Genomic DNA, 18828 nt, shown 5'->3' on the forward strand with positions numbered 1-18828 from the left:
GTGTTGTTCCAGACCCAAAGCAATGTAATAGACTCATAACCACCTTCAGGTATGGGCAAGCCAGTTATCTTAAAAGCATTGCGAAATGATAAATAATCCATTGGCAGTGATTCAGAAATGAGGCCAAACATCATCTAAACAAAAACAACTAATATGCACATTAAATTCTAGCTTTGCCAACATCACCATATCCTCTGAAGGAATTAAAAAAAACATAGTTTGATGTAGGTAGCAATGTCTCATTGCAGGTTATAGCTCCTGAATCCCAGATTTCCTCTCTCTCATGAACTCCGTTTCACTCTCTGTTCTCTCCTCAAACGGATTGTTTGATTCCCCTAGAGGTGGATATATTTATGTCGATGCTTGCAGCAGATGAAGTGCGTGACATTATGTTCTAAAGTGTTTTCCTCTGAGGCACTAGAAGCTCAGCCAGGATCTCGGGGAACTCCTAAAGAAATTAAAGATGAGCATATGTTAAGAAGCTGCATGCAAAATACCCTTCAGATACTGCTAACACGGCTTAATATTGTAGCCACAGTACAATGCTTTAATGTATATCTGCAAGAGTAAGTGAGTGAGAGAAAAACAGGAAAAGGATATTATTAGCTGTGAGCTTAGGGAGGGCTCCAACTTCGCCCTGCATCATTCTCTCTATCAAAACGCAGTGTGAACTTCTGAAGTGCAGCTCACTGCCTCCAGTTGGCTATCGTTTTGCCCTGCCAGGAGAAGTCATGTGGAAATGTTGGAAGTTTGAAGAGCACCTACTGTGACACTCGAGTTCACGTGAGTAAACATGCAATTTGGAGCTATATTTTTCAACAAGTGTATTTTATAGACTCACCTTTACTATTGCTGTTATTCCAAGAGTTCCAGTGATAATTGCTACTAGAAAATTTACCATGAAATGGAAGGAAATGCAGGGGTGGGCAAGTGCTTTCATATTTCGTCTCAGCCAAGCTGAGAGGGAAGTCCGTGGTGTTTGCATGTGATACAAGAAAGTGATGGGTAGTCTTTGCAGGTTTTCTAAAACTGTCATCTATCTTCCCCATCTGCTACATTCGCTGAAAGCAGGACTCAGCCCTGTGTCTGTGAACGTCTGGGTCACCTTAAAGTCACAAAGCTGTACTGTGGGGATGAACCCTCAACATTAATAGGACAATTCATCTTTGGCGGACCAGCTCCTGAAGGAGCACTCCCACAGCTCTACTCTTGCATGACAAGGTTCGTAATGGAAAGCCTGTGTTTATTGGCAACACCATCACTAGGACTATTGCAGTGTGAAAGGTGAGACAGTTGTGCCAGACTGAATGTGACCGAATATGACTGTGTCTGTTGCACAAAGATTTGTTCTGAGGAGAGAACAAGTAACCAGGTCACAAAAATTCCTTGCATTAAGTTTTAAACTAGTTGTAGAATCCAAGAAAAGACAGCAACAGTAATAATCAGAATTACTTTGCAAATCAGCCCTTCTGTTAAATAGCTGCTGAGTTATCATATTAACATTATACTGTATCTGTATAGAGACCTGAATCTTACAATGAATTTAACATTTAATTAATCCTGTCCAAACATCAAGGATGCAACTGCATATGTACTGATGGATTAGAGTGGTCAGTTTTGCATTGGGAACATACACAGCACTATGCAATACTGAAAACAAAAAATGCTGGAGATTACAGTGGGTCAGGCAGCATCAATGGAGAGAAAGCAAGCAAATGTTTCAAGCCTAGATGACTCTTCATCAGAGCTGATGTGAAGTGTGCAGGGTGCAGTACTTATGCAATAGTCTGGGGGGTGCTGGAGTGCTGGCGGAGAAAGGATGTTGATAGTTCAGATTAAGTGATCAAAATGTGAGAATGGCAGAACAATGGCGTATCTTTATGGAATACTGTACCTTTTTCTCCTTGTCATGGATACTTATTGACCACTGATCTTCCCACTGGCACCAAAACATAGTTCTGCTTTAACTAACAGATGGGCAAATTTCCAACTATATTACCTTCCCCTTGCCCATACTCCTGTCCCTGTCACTAAATCACCAATTCAGTGTTCTGCTAGTGATAAACCATTCAGGTTTAGAATTTATATGAAATATACCTTTGAGATTGAAGACTCAGTGAAATACCACCCACAAGTATAATGAGGCTAATTCTAGAGATAAGAAGAAAGAATTCCCATTTATGTAATTTCATGACCTCAGGATATCCTGAAGTGCTTTACAATCAATTAAAGTTAAAACAGTCATTGTTGGAAAGTAGGAATCCCATAGCATCTAAATTAGCACAGCAAGATTCCACAAACTACCACTGGCATTAGTTGAGAGATAATTGTTGGACAGGGCACCAGGCGAACTCCCCTGCCATGAAATGGTTACCTGGGAAGGGAGAAGGGAGTAGTGGTGTAATATCTCACTCAAAGGACTGCGCTACATGGAGTTCAGCATTCCTTCAGAACTAAAGAGTCAGCCTACATTGTGTGCTTACGTCCTTGGAGTGGGACTTAAACTCACCATCACTCCGATGCAAAGATTTTTTTGTTATACTTTCATGGGGATGGAGGCATTATTACAAAGGCCAGCATCTGTTACAGTAACCAATATTGAGAGGATGGTAGCGAGCTGTCTCCTTAAAGCACAGCAGTACATCTGGAACAGGTATACCAAAGGTGCAGTTCCAGGATTTTGACCCGATAACAGTGAAACATCAAAGATACACTTCCGAGTCTGAATGACGTGTGGCTTAGAGGGGAACTTGCAGACAGTAAGCAACCGCAGCCTTGATGTTTGGGGTGGATGAGGTTATAGGTTTGAAAGATGCTATGTTTTGGTTTATTTTTCTGTGTTTTAAGATGGCGGCGGAGAGTGGAGACTTTATGCAACACCTTTCACTGTATTTTGTAACAAAATACAAGCGACGATAAATAAATCAAAATCAAATCAAATAAATCAAATGCTATTGAAGAAGTGTTGATGAATTGCTGCAGTGTGTCTGACAAATAATGCACACTGCTGTTACTGTACATTGGGAGTGGAGGGAGTGAATGTTGATGGTATTAGATAGAGTGCCAAATTGCACTGTTTTGTCTTTGATGGTGTCAAGCTTCTTGATTATTGTTGAAACTGCATTCATCCAGGCAGGAGGGGTGTATTCCATCACACTTCTGACTTGAGCCCTCTTAGAACTATATGTGTGGAGTCAGGGGGTGTATTGCTTGAGCATCTGGCCTGGCTTTATAGCCACTGGCTGGTGCAGTTCAGTTTTTAGTCAATTATAACCCCAGGCTGCTGATAATTGGGGTTCAGTGATGGTAATACCATTGAATGTTAAGGAATAATTAGTTTCTTGCCTGTGCTACTGCTAAACCAATCTCAGGTTAGTTGGCAAGATATAATGGGGATCAGGAGGAGGCACTTTTGTAATGGCAATGTCACTGGATCAGTATTCCAGAATTCCATTACTAATGAAGGACTCATGTGGTGCAGTGGTAATGTCTCTACCTTGGAGCTAGGAGGCCTGGATGGAAGTCCCGCTTGCTCCAGAATATCCTGTCAGAATAGGTTAATTAAAACATCAATAGTGGGCGTCGGCATTCCCAATGTATGGAAGTACAATATTTGCAGTGCCAGCCCAGAGCCTAGTTTTAGGGTCTTCTTCTATGTCCTTTTCCCAGGGCCACACGACAGACCAGGTTATCACATAGGCTCCTTTCATCATAGCCAACCCATTTTCACCTACTGATGGTCCCTGTTATCAGCTTTTCTTTCTTCCACTCCCATTTTCGAACCCTTTGTCCAATAGGTGTTCTTTCTGTCTGAGCTGCACCTTCACTTATTGTTTACTCCTTTACCAAAAGAGTCCCCCCACTCCCGTCTTCAGCATACATACCGTTTTTCCCTAGCTTCAATCAGCTCTGCAGAAGGGTCACTGGATCCGAAATGTTAGCTCTGCTTTCCCTCTCCACGGATGCTGCCAGACCTGCCGAGTTTCTTCAGAAATATCTGTTTTTGTTTCAAATCTGTTGCATTGTTCAGTACCTTGCTGTGTGATTAATTTTAATTATTCAAAGGCGTACTGGTGAAGGGACCTCCACTTTGAAGCTCCATGTAATATGGAAACTTACAGCATAGCAATAGGCTATTTGGCCCATCGTTCCTCTGCTAGAGCATTCCAATAGTCTCAGGCTATTGTCCCCTTTGTCCTGCAGTTCCCTCCTGTTCAAGTATTTACCTAATTCCCTTCAAAAGTTACTGTTGGATCTGCTTCCACTACTCCCTATCAGGCACGGTATCTCGATGATAAAAATGTGATTAATGCTCCGTACTTTTCTATTTATTCCTCCTTTGTGGTTGACAGCTGGTTGTCTCCCTCTCTCTCTCTCTCTCTAGATCTTCCCAGTGTGCTGCCGTTCAGAGCAGAGCTGTCCCCAGCCAGCTTATTGATGGCTTCATCAGGCACCATCCTCCAGAGGGGCTACAGTCACACAGCCAGTGAGTGTCGAGCTATGTTCAACCAAAGCGCCGCTGGCCAGCCTGCTGACGGTACTGGATAGAGGGGGAAACTGCTGCTCAAGTGAACGGGCCAATTCGGAGTTTCTAGCCGAGCTCAAGCGCCAGGGATAACGGTGCTCACATTCCTGAGGCAGAACTTCCAACTGCTCGCTCAGCGGCGTGTACTGGAGAAGGTAAGGGGACAGCAATTCTCAGTGGCTAAAACAGGACTTTTTTAAAAGTCCTCAACTGCGATACCACTCTTAAAGAAATCTTTTTTCCAAAAAGAAGCGCCTACATTTTCGCAATAATTTAACGATGTGTTAAGCTGTTATCTTATTTTTGTACTGTCTTGTGTCAGCATTAACTGGGGGCATCTGAACACGAGTCTTTTCCAGGCTAAATGAACTGGGTCAATATTTTCCTTCGTTATCAGTGGCCAACAGGTTGCCCAACACAGCGATGGGAGGGGGGTGGGTGGTATGTGTAGATGAGTCCGGGAAGCGGATTGAATGAGGCATGAGAGTTTAACTGAGCTGCTATTTAATCCTCTATCAGATGCAGTGTTCTTACAGACAGCAGGTACCTCGTCAATATTGAATTTCTCAATTTAAGTCAATTTCACCTGTTCGTCAATGATTTATTGAAAGTGAATCCACAGTCTTTCGGGTTCTGTCCTCAGCCCCGACCACTAAAGTGCTAGTCTATGAAATCTGATTTCACCGGATAGTATGCCTTTAGTTCAGCCTGGGGCAGTTTCTGCTGGATTTTGGGGCAACTTGTAAGTAAAAAAAAATTTTATTTGAGTCGTGCGTTCAGTGAATGTGCTTTCAAAGCATTCCAGAGCTGGTGAAGTCCTTGTTGAAATGGAGGCACTGGTCGTAACATAGGGAATGGGACAGGCAACTTGACCGCGGTAAACTCCATAAACCTGACTGTGATATAATGCCCAATTTTTGCGAGGTGGTTTGAAGGGGAAATGTTGGCCAGGACATCGGAGAGAACTGACTTGCTGTTCCTTGAAATAGTATCCTGACTCTTAAAGAGAGTACAGCTGAGAGTACAGAAAGGTCTGAGATCTATTCTCTTTTCGAAAGGAAGGGACCTCCAACAGTGCAGCATTCCCGTAATACTGCAGTGGAGTGGGATTTAGATTTGTGTACATTTAAGTTTTAACAGTTTCTCATACAAAGATGTGACTGAAAAGCAGGGTAGAGATTGAAATGGGACATCTGGGACATGCATAGTCAACACAGTATATAGTGTATCTCCTCAGACATTTAAGGGTTGGGAAATTAGCATGAAACTGAACATAACTATCCATATAAAGCTTTAGCTACAGAGCAGGTCAGAGGCTAGGAATCCTGCAGCAAGTAAGTCACATCTTCACTCCCCAAAACCTGTCCATCATCTACAAGGCGCAAATCAGGAATGTAATGGAATACTCCTCACTTGCCTGGATGAGTGCAGCCCCAACAACACTCAAGAAGCTTGACACCATCCAGAACAAAGCAGCCAACTTGATTGGCACCACATCCACAAATATCCACTCCCTCTACAACTAATGTTCAGTCGCAGCAGTGTGTACTATCTACAAGATGCACTGTGAAAATTCACCAAGGCTGCTTAGACAGCATCTTCCAAACACTCAACTAGGGCAGCAGATACACAGGAACACTGTGTTGTGCAAGTTCCTCTCCAACCCACTTACAATATTGATTTGGAAACATACTGTTGTTCTTTCAGTGTTGCTCAGTCCAAAACTGGAACACCCCCTCTAATAGCATTGTGGGTTTATCTACAGCACATAGACTTCAATGGTTCAAGAAAACAGTTCACCACCACCTTCTCATGGGCAACTACAGATGGCAATAAATACTGGCCCAACCAGAGACCCCCAACCCCTTGAAGGAATAAAAATTAAGTATAGGAAAAAATGAGAAGAGGATGACATGAAGGATGTCAATTCATAGAATCCCTACAGTGTGAAAGTAGGCCATTCACCCCATCGAGTCCACACTGACCCTCTGAAGAGCACCCTACCCAGACCCACCCCCCTACCCTATCCATGTGTTTCCAATGGCTAATCCACCTAGCCTGCACATCCTTGGACACTATAGGCAATTTAGCATGGTTATTCCACCTAACCTTCACATCTTTGGACTGTGTGAGGAAACCCACACAGACACTGGGAGAATGTGCAAACTCCGCACAGACAGTTGTACAAGCCTAGAATTGAACCCAGGTCCCTGGTGCTGTGAGGCAGCAGTACTCACCACTGTGTCACTCAGTATCAAATCAGAAAAAAAAAACAATAAAGAGAGGGAATCATTTGGATTTAGATAGAGAAAGTAAGACAGAAGGAATAAGGAAAACAAATAAAAAAAGTTTAAAATTTGGACTGGCTATCATGAACACTTATCACATTGTGAAAATAATAATTACTAAAATTAATTTTGTTTGGTGAGCTTGATGGGCAATTAATGTACAAATGCAACAAAGTCATGAAAGCAAAGGGAGGTTAGTGGAAAATGCCATTTTCCTGAATTTGGCAGGAGAATAGATTGGAATACAGGAAGTGTAACTCTGAGATTGAATAAAGGATGGAGACAGAAAGCAGGAAACTACAGGCTAGTTAACCTAACATCTGTCGAAGGTAAATACTGGAATATATTGTTAAGGGGATTACAGCAGGGAACTTAGAAAGCCTTAATGCAATGCAGAGTCAACATGGTTCATGAAAAGGAAACCACGTTTGACAATTTGTTGGAATTGTTTGAGGAAGTAACAAGCAACATGGATAAAGAAGAACCTGAAGATCTAGGGTAATTAAATTTCAGTAAGACGTGAAAAGGTGCCACATCAAAGACTGCTAAACAAATTAAGAGCTCATGGTGTTAGGGGTAACAAATCAGCATGCATAGAGAATTAGTAAGCTAGCAGGAAACAGCAGGTAAGGAAAAATGTGTCATTCTCAGGTTGTGACAAGTGGAATGCTGGGGCCTTAACTATTTCCATTCTAGATCAATGACTTGGAGGAAGGAAGTAAAGGTATGATTACTTAATTTGCTAATGATAGAACGATAGGCAGGAAGGTAAGTTGTGAAGAGGACATAAGGACGCTACAAAGAGATACAGATAAGTTAAGTGAGTAAGCAAAGATATGGCACGTGAAGAATGCGGTGGAAAAATGTGAAATTGCTCATTTTTGTAGGCAGAATAAAAACAAAGCATACTTTCTAAATGATGAGGAATTGCAGAGCTGCTAAATCCAGAAGGTGCCAGGTGTCCCAGCACTGAATGCTAAAATGTTAGTGTGCAGGTACAGCAAGTAATTAGAAAGGCAAGGGAATGCTGATGCTTATTGTAAGTGGAATGAACTATAAAAGTATGGAAATTCTGCGACAGTTGTACATGGCATGGGTAAGACCACATCCAGGGAACTCTGTATATTTTTGATTGCCTAATTTGAGAAAGGACTTAACTGCATTAGAAGCAGTACAGAGAAGGATTACCTGGCTGATCCCTGGGATACTGGTGTAATCTTATGAGGAAAGGTCGGATAGGTTGGGCATGTATCTGTTGGAGTTTACAAGGATGAGAGTTGATCTTTTGATACATATAAAATCCTGAAGGGAGTTGATAGGGTGGACACTGACACAATATTTCTCCTCATGGGAGAAGCTAGAACTAGGGACCACTGTTTAAAAATAAAGAGTCTCCCATATAAGACGGATAAAAGGGGAAATATTTTCTCTCAGATGGTATTGAGTGTGTAGACTCTTCCCCACTGAGTGTTAGAGGGAGTGTCATTAAATATTTTTCAGGCATGTGTTAGATAGATCCTTGGTGGCGTGTGTGTGTGTGTGTGTGTGTGTGTGTGTGTGTGTGTGTGTGTGTGTGTGTATATGTGGTGTGTGTGTGTGTATGTGGTATGCGTGTGTGTATGTGGTGTGCGTGTGTATATGTGGTGTGTGTGTGTGTATATGTGGTGTGTGTGTGTGTGTGGTGTGTGTGTGTGCGCGCGTATGTGTGTGTGTGGGGGGGGGGGGGGGGGGGGGGGGGGTGGGGGGGGGGGTAGGGGGGGTGGTGGTGGTAGATGGCCACTAGATGTCCCAGTACACTTTACAGCAATTAATTACATTTGAATTGTGATCAATGTTGTAATATAGGAAACGTTACAGATAATATGTGCCCAGTAAGTGTCAGCAAGCATAATGATGAACAGATAATTTGTCTTTCAGGGATGTTGATTGAGCGATTAATGTCATGACACCAGGGTTAGCCTCTCTCTTCTTCCTGATATGCTATCCTGGGATTTTTTACACCTACCTTAGACAGATAAGAAGGAAACTTTGCTTAACATCTTACCTGAAGGACAACACCTCTGACTGTGCAGCGTTCCCCAACTACTGCACTGGAGTGTCAATCTCTGTGGTCAAGCCTTGATGTGAGACCTGAAATCAGAAGCTCTAACACAGAGCCAATATTGTCATTTATTGGTGCTGAAGAAGGTATATGGCATGCTTGCCTTTATTAGTCAAAGAATTGAGTACAAGAGTCAGGATGTCATGTTGCAGCTTTATAAGAGTTTGGTTAGGCCACATTTAGAGAACTGTGTTCAGTTTTCGTTGCCATATTAAAGGAAGGATGTAGAGGTTTGGAGAGTGTGCAGAAGAGGTTTACCAGGATGCTGCCTGGAGTAGAGGGGTATGACATATAAGGAGAGGCTAGAAAAACTCAGGTTGTTTTCTCTGGAGTGGTGGAGCCTGAGGGGAGACTTGATAGAAGTCTATAAAATTATGAGATGCATAGATAGGGTTGATAGACAGAATCTGTTTCCCAGAGTCGAAATGTCTAATACCAGGGGGCATGCATTTAGGGTAAGAGGGAGAAAGTTCATTGGAGCTATGAGGGGCAAGTTTTTTAAATAGAGAGTGGTAGGAGTCTGGAATGCGCTGACAGGGTGGTGGTGGAGGCTATGAAAACGGAGTTTAAGGGACTTTTAGATAAGCACATGAATATGCAAGGAATGTAGTGATATGGACCAAGGACTGGCATAAGGGATTAGTTTAATTTGGCGTCATGTTTGGCACAACATCATTAGCCAAAGGGCCTGTTCCTGTGCTGTACTGCTCAATACTTTATGTTTATTGCAACCCTGCTGTCATCTAATTCCTCTGTACTGGACCCTAAGCTCTAAAATTCCTTCAATATATATTTGTGCAGGTCTGCCCCTCTTGCTTTCCTTAAGATACTGTTAAAACCTACCTCTTTGATTGTGTATTTAGTCACCTCCCCTAAGATCTATTTATTTGGCTCACTTATATTTTTCTGATAAAGCATCTTGAAGTGTTTGGTCCCAAATACAATGTTAAAATATTGCTATAGAAGTGCAAGTTATTGTTGTTCCTGAACAGCAGATGGCCAGGTCCCCAGTTGATGATTCAGAATCAGAGGCAAGTAGGGGAAAACCTTGTTGAAGCAATGTGTTTGGGATTTGGACTACATTGTGATAGGGCAGTGGTTGCAGATTCAATAGCAATGTTCGAAAGGGAATTACTTGAAAGAGGATAAAATCTGGAGGATATGGGACAGAATGAGGAATGGATCTTCAAAACAGTCAGCACAGACCTGATGGGCCAATGGCCCTCTTTTGTGCTGTACTATTCTATAATTCTGCATTAAGTTCTGACAATAACTAGAGGAGTAAACAGCTCAGGAGACTTTCTAACAAGAAAAGAATTGGCTAAAATGGACTATATAGATTTAAAGATGTTTAAATAAGATTGATGAGAAACTGGCAGCAAATGAAAAACAATGTTCAATAATTAATGTAATGCAGTTACATATCAATGATCCTTTTAAGATCCTCACTCAGGCCCTTCTTCATTTTCTTTATACCTCTAAGAACAGATTGTATTTAGTCTCTCTTCCAAACTTAAGCCCTGTTTCTGCTGTAAATTGCAGTCTGGAATGGTCCAAATTGCCTGCACAATCTGGTTTGCAAATGATAGTAAGTATGCTGCCAAATTTCAGAAAGCAAATGAATATTCTTCCAGACCTTCCCGTGAAGTCGTCTACCTCCATATTACGTAGGAGCTGGATTCATTGAAATTCCTTTTCACTTTTTCCACATTGCATTATGACCTTTTTAACATTTCAAGTATTTTTATATTAAGATCAATCTTATTTTTTACTCCCTCCAAAAGGCATTGGATGCTTATGTTTAAACAACTGATTCGGCACTGATGCTGCTCAGTGGTTTGTTTTAGAGTACTGCAATGTCAATTTGTTGCATTTAGCACGAGTTTCTGTCAGCAAGCCTAGTCTATGTAGAACCATAATTTACAGCCAGACTCCATCCGGTCTGTGTTGTGTCTTTGCAAGCTAGTCCAAAAATTAATGCATTGCATTTTTTTCTGTAGTCCTGTTATTTTTTTAAAATAGTTCTCCAATTTTCCTGTACAAGATGCAATAGTCTTTGTTTTAATCACTGACTCTGGAAAAGCATCAATGCTTCAACACTTTCTGTGCAGAGATTTCTCCTGACTTAAAATTATAAGAGTGAGGAGAGTTGTTATTAACACTGCATTGGAAAACAGTCTGTTCAAATTCATAACCTTTTATAGTCTTACAATCATCTTAAACTCCTCTTACCCTGCTGTGAACCAAAGAAAATGATCCTAGTTATCACAAGCGTCTCCTCAAAAGAATGTTCCAATTCATTGGCACCAGCCTGATGAAAATGCATTGTATACTTTCCATGGCTTTAATGTCTTCCTTTATAATTGAATGCTCTAAAGTTCACACAGCACTCAAATTGGCTTAGCCAATGTTAGTGTGAAATGTTACCATTGCTTTAGTTTTGTACTGTATGTCACTGTTTGATTCACCCAAAGTTTAGCTAGATTTTAAATGTATTTATCTGCCTGGATTCACTGTTCCAGGCTGTTAATTTTATGATCATGGCAAATATAGACTTTAATTTCTGATTGTTATACCTGAGGTATCTCATGGATTAAAATGATTTTTGTTTTGAAAAGCAAATACTGACCCAAACTGGTTGCTGTAGTCACCTGGCCATAGATTGAAGCAAGTCCAGGATTCCCATGAGGAATAAACAAAGCATCTGAAAGGAAAACTACTTTATCTAAAGACATCGAAACAAGATAGTTTAATCAGAGTCAAGAAGTGTGTATCCCCTCTTTAATTCCCACCTGTATGATAACTTCAGATATTGGGAGAAGAATTCAGTTAGCCAGCTTGGAAATACAGTGGAACCAGACTAGCAAATGCACATGGAACTATATTTCAAGTTGCACTTTAGTTGAGCGAGAAAAAGAAAGAAGAATTAACTTGTGACAAAAGCTGGAACTCTTTCCCTTCCTTCGTCTCCTAACATTTCAAAAGACCGCACCTTGGTGACAGCTGATCAAGTTGATGTTGAACTTCAGCTGGTAATTGGAGAGGGGTCCTGTAATAAGCCAAATATTTGTGTGTGGGTTCCCCAAGCAATTGTTTTGGGCAGAAGAAGGAAAACTGTGATGAAAAGTTAGGAAAAATCCACTCACTGAGAACTCAAATTGTTTCTTTGAAAGCTGCTTTTATAAAAAAAAACTGCAATAAGGTTTTCTTGTGTCTCTAAGATTTAAAAGCACTGAGATATCCACTTTTGATGTTATTGTTTTCATAAAGCAGAATGAAAAACTGTATGAAAAACTAAAAACCTTGTCTTTATAAAGTTAGCACAGCACTTGAAGTGAAATGATAGTTTTGTAAATTAAAATCAGGATGCTGCCATGCCGTTAAAATGGTTGCATCACTAGCATTCCACAGACACCCTACCTGCAGAAGCTTTTATAGACAAATGAAAACAGAATATCGAGTATGGTGGAAATCTGAAATGAGAATAAAAATGCTGGAAAAATTCAGCAGATCTTGTGACGACAGCATGTCTTCATGACACCATATAGCTGAGTTTTTCCAGATGTCTTGAACACATATTACCAAACAACTTCTGAAAACCAAAATATAAAATCATTTCTCTCTTGAAGTTGCAATAACCTTGAGACCCACAGCTGCCTTGTGTTGAATACATAGATATGGAAGCTCATCCACATATAGATAAACTGCACTTGTTTTCTTCATGTGCATAAGTTAGTAAAGATACAAAGTTAGCCCAAAGGGGTAATAAAATGTTGTCACAGTTGTGAAGGTTTCATAATTAATAATTTTGTGAACATGAGTTTGAAGATTTGTGGATGCCCAGATAGGGTTTTTTGAAGATGTTATTGAAAGAATGTTGGAACGCTTTTGTTTCAACAAGCTCTTTCTTGTTCATCACATGTCTTGTGGTAACTGCCTGTTTATTGGAGTTGATATTTCTGGGTTTATGACTGTCAGGTTGCAGTCTCTTCTTTGGATATTGTTAGGAGTAATTGTTGAGCAGTCTGCGGAAGGAAAGAAGCTTTCCATTTTAGCTCAGAGATAGTAGGAACTGCCGATGATGGAGTCTGAGATAACAAGGTGTTGAGCTGGATGAACACAGCAGGCCAGGCAGCATCAGAGGAGCAGGAAAGCTGACGTTTCGAGTCTTGACCCTTCTTTAGAAATGGGGGAGGGGAAGGGGACTCTGAAATAAATAGAGAGAGGGGGAGGCGATGATGGAGGGTGGATAAAGGAGCAGATAGGTGGAGAGAAGATGGACAAGTCAAGGAGGCAGGATGGAGCCGATAAGGGTGAGTGTAGGTAGGGAGTTGGGATGGGGGTTGGTCAGTTGAGGGAAGACGGACAGGTCAAGGGGATGAGGCTGGTAGGTAGGAAGTGGGGGTGGGGGGGGTTCGTCAGTGAGGTGGGAGGAGCGGATGGGGGGAGAAAAGATGGACAGGTCAAGGAGGCGGGAACGAGCTGGGCTGGTCTTGGGATGAGGTTGGGAGTGGGAATATTTTGAAGCTTGTGAAGTCCACATTGAGACCATTGGGCTGCAGGGTTGAACCCTTGAATGAATCATTCTTCCATGGTTGTTCACACTTCCTTCTGAGCATAACTTGTGCTTGGGATGGTAATCCCTTCTCCATTGCTGTTGCACAAAAATGCAACAATACAATGAGAAAATCTTGTTTTATTGCTTAACTCTTAATGGTCATGGATTTGATAGAATATACCATACATTCTGCTAAACTGTTTGAGTGCACATAGTGGACTGTTGATGAGATATATGTCACTCCCCACTTGGTTTGTTGTCAAACACTGTGTGATCCAGGACACTGAATAAACTAAAAATAGTGTGCATCGTGTCAACAATGGTCATACTTGTTGTGCTGCTAAATCATTGAACAAGGGAAAATTTCAAGAAGCAATGCATCACAAAGATGTAATCTGCTCCAATGCACTGTGAATAGATCAGTTACTGCTTTTGTCCAAGGAGTGGGTAGAACATTGTGTGGATGTAGAGGCTCTCTGGTCTGCTGTAGTGAATATGTTTGGGATGGCTCACAAACATTCACAAATTGTTCAATATCCTGATTCATGCCTGGCCAGTAACTGTCTTATATACTAGTAATCATACGTGTCCAATGTCCATTTGTCAATGGCATAACATGGACATATACTGACAGGCCATCCTGGGATATTGATCTTTTTGTTGCTGTTTTTTGGCAGTTGCCGATTGCAATTGTTCTCATCGGCTCTGGACAAAGTATAACAGTCTGACAACATTCTTATCTTCAGCTTTGCAGTCAAGAACATCAACATGTAGATCAGGAGGAATATCGTGGTCTTTGTGTAGTTGGATATCTGCTCAGTGTGTCAGATGTAATTATGCAGGTACCTGGTTTGTATCTCACTTCAAAGTCATATCCTTGTGGATCACTGACTGACTCAATTCCATCACATGCTCTGTTCTCCCTCAGTGGGTATGACTTTAAACTCCTGAATTGTTATAACAAGATCTGTGCATAATGCCATTTCTAGGCTGTTGGTATCTGTTGGAAGATTTCAGGAAGCTAAGATGTGCTTATGAATTTGGCACTGCAGCATGACTCTGCCAATGTGCAGAATTGGTGATCTATTATACACTGTGAGTCAGTGTCTCTTAGGATAGCAATGTGAGCCACTTGTTGAGGTACATCTTTATTGGGGTGCATAGTCGTAAAATGTTGGCATTACCAATGTCAATTTTAGCTTTTAATGTGTGTTATGTATCTTTTCAGGATATATGATATTGATGGTTGTAAAAGCTTCTGATCATCCTATACCATTGACATAGTGTATGTGGATATCGAATATCCAGAACAAAATAAGATAGAAAGCTTGGACATCTTCTGAAATTTACCCTTTGCTTGGTTGACTCTGACCCTCATTGATGTATTTTCATTTGAGCACCGTCTAAACACTTCCTTTGTTGCCAACGTGTTGTCTTGTTGGTCACCTGTATTTTCTTCTAGGGTTTGGCCTGGCCTTTGGAAGTAGATCTCCTGACCTTTGTGCCCAATGTCCCTTTGTACCCACACTTTACAGATGATGAGCTTTTCAGTAGGGATGATGAACTGCAGTGCTCACAGATCTTGTTGATTTTGATAAGCTTTGGGATCATGTGAGATTTGATCTGAAAAATATATATTGTTTGAACAATTGTCATTCAGTAAGTCTGTCACTGGATGCCCAACCCATAATGAGGTTTCTGCTAACTATTATTCCAACCTAAAACTTTGCACTATAGCATGTTAATCCACGTATCCCAAATTTTGGGTAAGGTATAAACATCGAACTACTCCTTCTTTAAGAACAAAGACTTTGTAGTTTTTATAAAAACTACTATTACTCATATGTCAGGAGCAGAGCATTCTAGCCTTCCAGCTTCCAGCTTCCTATGCATTGCATTAGCTTTGCGTTCCAGCACAAAAGAACAATTCAGCCTTTTGTTTTTAACAAAGTTAATCTTAGAAGTGTATCTTAGTTTGAAAGAGCTTACATTCTAATCAAAGATAAATTCATTTTATTTTCCTGGTGGTCAATGCCCTATCTACAGATTTGTCCAGCTGTCTGTACTTACAAAAACTGATGATGCTTAAGTGTGTCCACTTTACTGCTGTCCAAACTTGTTATCCAGTTGGTTTTCAATTAGTTTTCTGCCATTAAGATATTGGCATCTCTTACAGATAGACACTGCTGTTGCTATGGCTTGAATTTGCCTCCGACGAGGTGTTTAACCTAATCTAGCAACGCTTGTTATCTGATGCAACATATGAAACTGTGCATGGATATCATGGTATTAAAGAATCCAACAGACATTTATTAGAATTAAATATTGAGGACAAACGATACATTCCTCAGGCACTACCCTAACTGGCAATCCAATTAAATTAATCATAGCAAGTTTCTGCTATTTGCTCCAATTTGGGGCCTTTACAGAGATGTTTAAACTTAAGTTGATTTTTACAGGCCCAAAGACTACACTGCACTTTTTAAAAGTTTTAAATGTTCTGCATATTTAATTTACTGTCAAACTGCTTAGTGTGGATCAATGGAAATTGTGTGTGGTCCTGTATAATTTTCTCAAAAGCCATTTCCAGTCACTTGAAATTAGATTATTCACAGGTAGTAGCTCAGACGTTCATTAAAAACATTCATTTTTGTGATGAATCCACTTCCAGCTGTATTCATCACATTGTACCAGGTTGCTATTCTTAAATGTATCAAGATGGGCTGCAGCAGTTCAGTCAGCTCTCCATCAACTCATCAAGGGAAAATAGGGATGAGCAACAAATGCTGACCTACCCTGTGATGCCCCAGCTAACAAAGAATAAAAAAAAGATTTTTTCTTAATTCAAGTTGAACAAAAAGTACATTGCTGATTGGTTGAAGCTCTTCTATCTCTGATCCTACAAATAAGTATGAGTGGAAACCTCAAACATAAAAATCACTTCAGCCATAGCGTGTGCATGTGGTGCCTGAATTGTTCACTGAGTCCAAAACAAAACCTCTACAGTTTTTGGAGAAACATTGCAAATATGCAGCCTAAAATATCCACTAAAATATGTGATGGGATTGTGGACCATGCAGAATTTGAAAACTACAAAGCAGAGAACCATACTAAATCTAGTAGTAAGGTAATATTATTGTGAAAGTTTTGAAGGTTTTCCCAATTATGCTGAAAGGTATGAATAAAAACATAAGAAATAGGAACAGGAGTAGGCCATTCAGCTGCTCATGCCTGCTCCACCATTCAACAAGATGTCCCTCAGGCACAATCTCCTCTTTCATGCCATCAGAGCCATCAGCTCCATGATATTTCACAAATCTCTCTACCTCATCTGTAAATACTTTCATTGATTTAACCTCTACAAATCTCTGGGTAAAGAATTACAGACGTTCACCACCTTCTGAAAGAAGAAATTCCTTTACATCTTAGTTTTAAATAAGTGCCCCTTTATTCTGTAATTGTCCTCAAGTTTGAGATTTCCCAATGAGTGGAAACATCTCAGCATATATCCTGTCAAATCCCTTATAATTTTGTATGTTTCAATAGGATCACACCTCATTAAGACTTAACTTAGCCATTCTTGATAAGTCAACCCCTTCAACCCAGCAATCTGCCTGGCGAATCTCTTTTGAACCGCCTCCAATGCCAGCTGATCCCTTTATAAAATCATTTTTTAAAATATGGGGACCAAAATTGTACTCAGTGCTCCAGGGCCACCTCACCAACATCCTGTACCAGTTATTACAAGACTTCCTTGTTTTGAAACTTCAACCCTAGCAATAAATGCCAAAAATAGATTGGGAAGGCTTTAGATCATACCCATTTTCAATGAATTTGAAAACAAGACAAACTCAGAACTTCTTCTTGGGGAAGGTTGAATTAGAATATTAGACATGGCAAAAATTAGTCCAAAACATACAATAAGATAGTTGTATTACAAATAAACCCAAGTTCATTGATTGGAATCTTTTTCATTGCAGGAGTTGAGATTATTTATGTAAAAGCTGCAAATGCATTCCATCAACTTTACTTAGAATTTCTTGAAACCTGCACATTTAAAGCAAATTCAATCTCAGATGAGGTCTTGATTGCCCAGACTTGAAGTTACTTGAGTAATGGATGCATAGCTAACAGATTGCTGTCCTTCACCAGTTCTACTGATGCACCAATGATTGATTGTTCATTTAGAATGAAGAATCTATCGGATTATTTTACATGCAACTGAGAAAATTGGGCCAGCAACCTTGCTGTAGAACATCTCTTCAATGCCCTTGGTGTACAGCTCCTCAGCTATTGTTCAGCATTTTGTGACACTTAGAAATTAAACTGTAAATATAAACTTCTGCCAAGACAGAATGTAACCAACTGTTTGGAAGTGAGAATTACCTACAGCATTAACTTCATCCCAGTTCTGACTCGTCACTAATGTATTTGGAAGGAAATGCAAGTGAAATGGAAATTAAGATGGATTTGCAAACCCAAACAGCATAAATGCAAGTTACTTTAATATTGAAAATAAATTCATTGCAAATTTCAGCAATTTTCTCCTGTTTTCTTTTTTGCATTTAGCATAACAACCTTGCTACATTTCTCAAAGGACTACCACAGCATTTGCATATTATTGTGATGTATTTGATGAATCGTTAACAAGGTGCTTGCCATAGCAACGCAGCAAGATGCAGAAATGTGTGCACTCTCTCGAAGAAATAAAATCAGGACAAAAGTTACTAAAAACAAGAGATTTAGTAACTATTGTGGACAGCTATTTCAGATATATACTCTCCACAAGAAAACTTGATCACAAACTATATATCCCCAAAACATTTCTTATATTTTTATTAAGCACTTATAGGACTAAGAAGATATTAGATTTAAAAGCATATTTCTTTTCTTATGTGCTACAGGCTATTGTGATACATAAATATACAAGGATTTGCTGTGCAAGATCCAATCACTATTAATGTCAATGCATCATAATACTAGATGCAAACTCGGATTCTCACCATGTTGAATTTTCCCAATGTGCAATTTTGGGTGCAGCTTGAAAAGAGGTCACTAGCCTTTAAAGTGTGGGCATAAATTGAAAGAACAGCACATTCAAATTTGTAAGATTCTCAAGTTCAGATTAAGTTCCTCCCTGTAAAGAACAATGCGTATGAGTGTTTAGCATGTAAGACCTGCTTAATTCTGCCTTTTAAAAGCTGTTTTTCCTCTTCAAGCTACACCTACAAATAATGGGGCTGAATTTCATTAACATTTTCACAAGATATCCATTTTAAATATGGCAGATGTTATTTGATTTGGAATGGTTCAATGTTAAAATGCTGGGTTCTGATCTAAATTGGGATTTTCTACT

General features: G+C 40.1%; 1 long non-coding RNA gene across 1 annotated transcript; it reads left to right on the plus strand.

Moving 5' to 3' along the window:
* The first annotated feature begins 703 nt into the window (after nucleotides 1–703).
* On the plus strand, nucleotides 704–18008 carry LOC125484330. Its single transcript, XR_007263155.1, has 3 exons — nucleotides 704–783; nucleotides 4385–4680; nucleotides 17661–18008. It is a non-coding gene; the product is annotated as an uncharacterized LOC125484330 (long non-coding RNA).
* The last annotated feature ends 820 nt before the right edge of the window (nucleotides 18009–18828 follow it).

This window comes from Rhincodon typus, chromosome 11, assembly GCF_021869965.1.
Source record: "Rhincodon typus isolate 14 chromosome 11, sRhiTyp1.1, whole genome shotgun sequence".
Lineage (NCBI taxonomy): Eukaryota > Metazoa > Chordata > Chondrichthyes > Orectolobiformes > Rhincodontidae > Rhincodon > Rhincodon typus.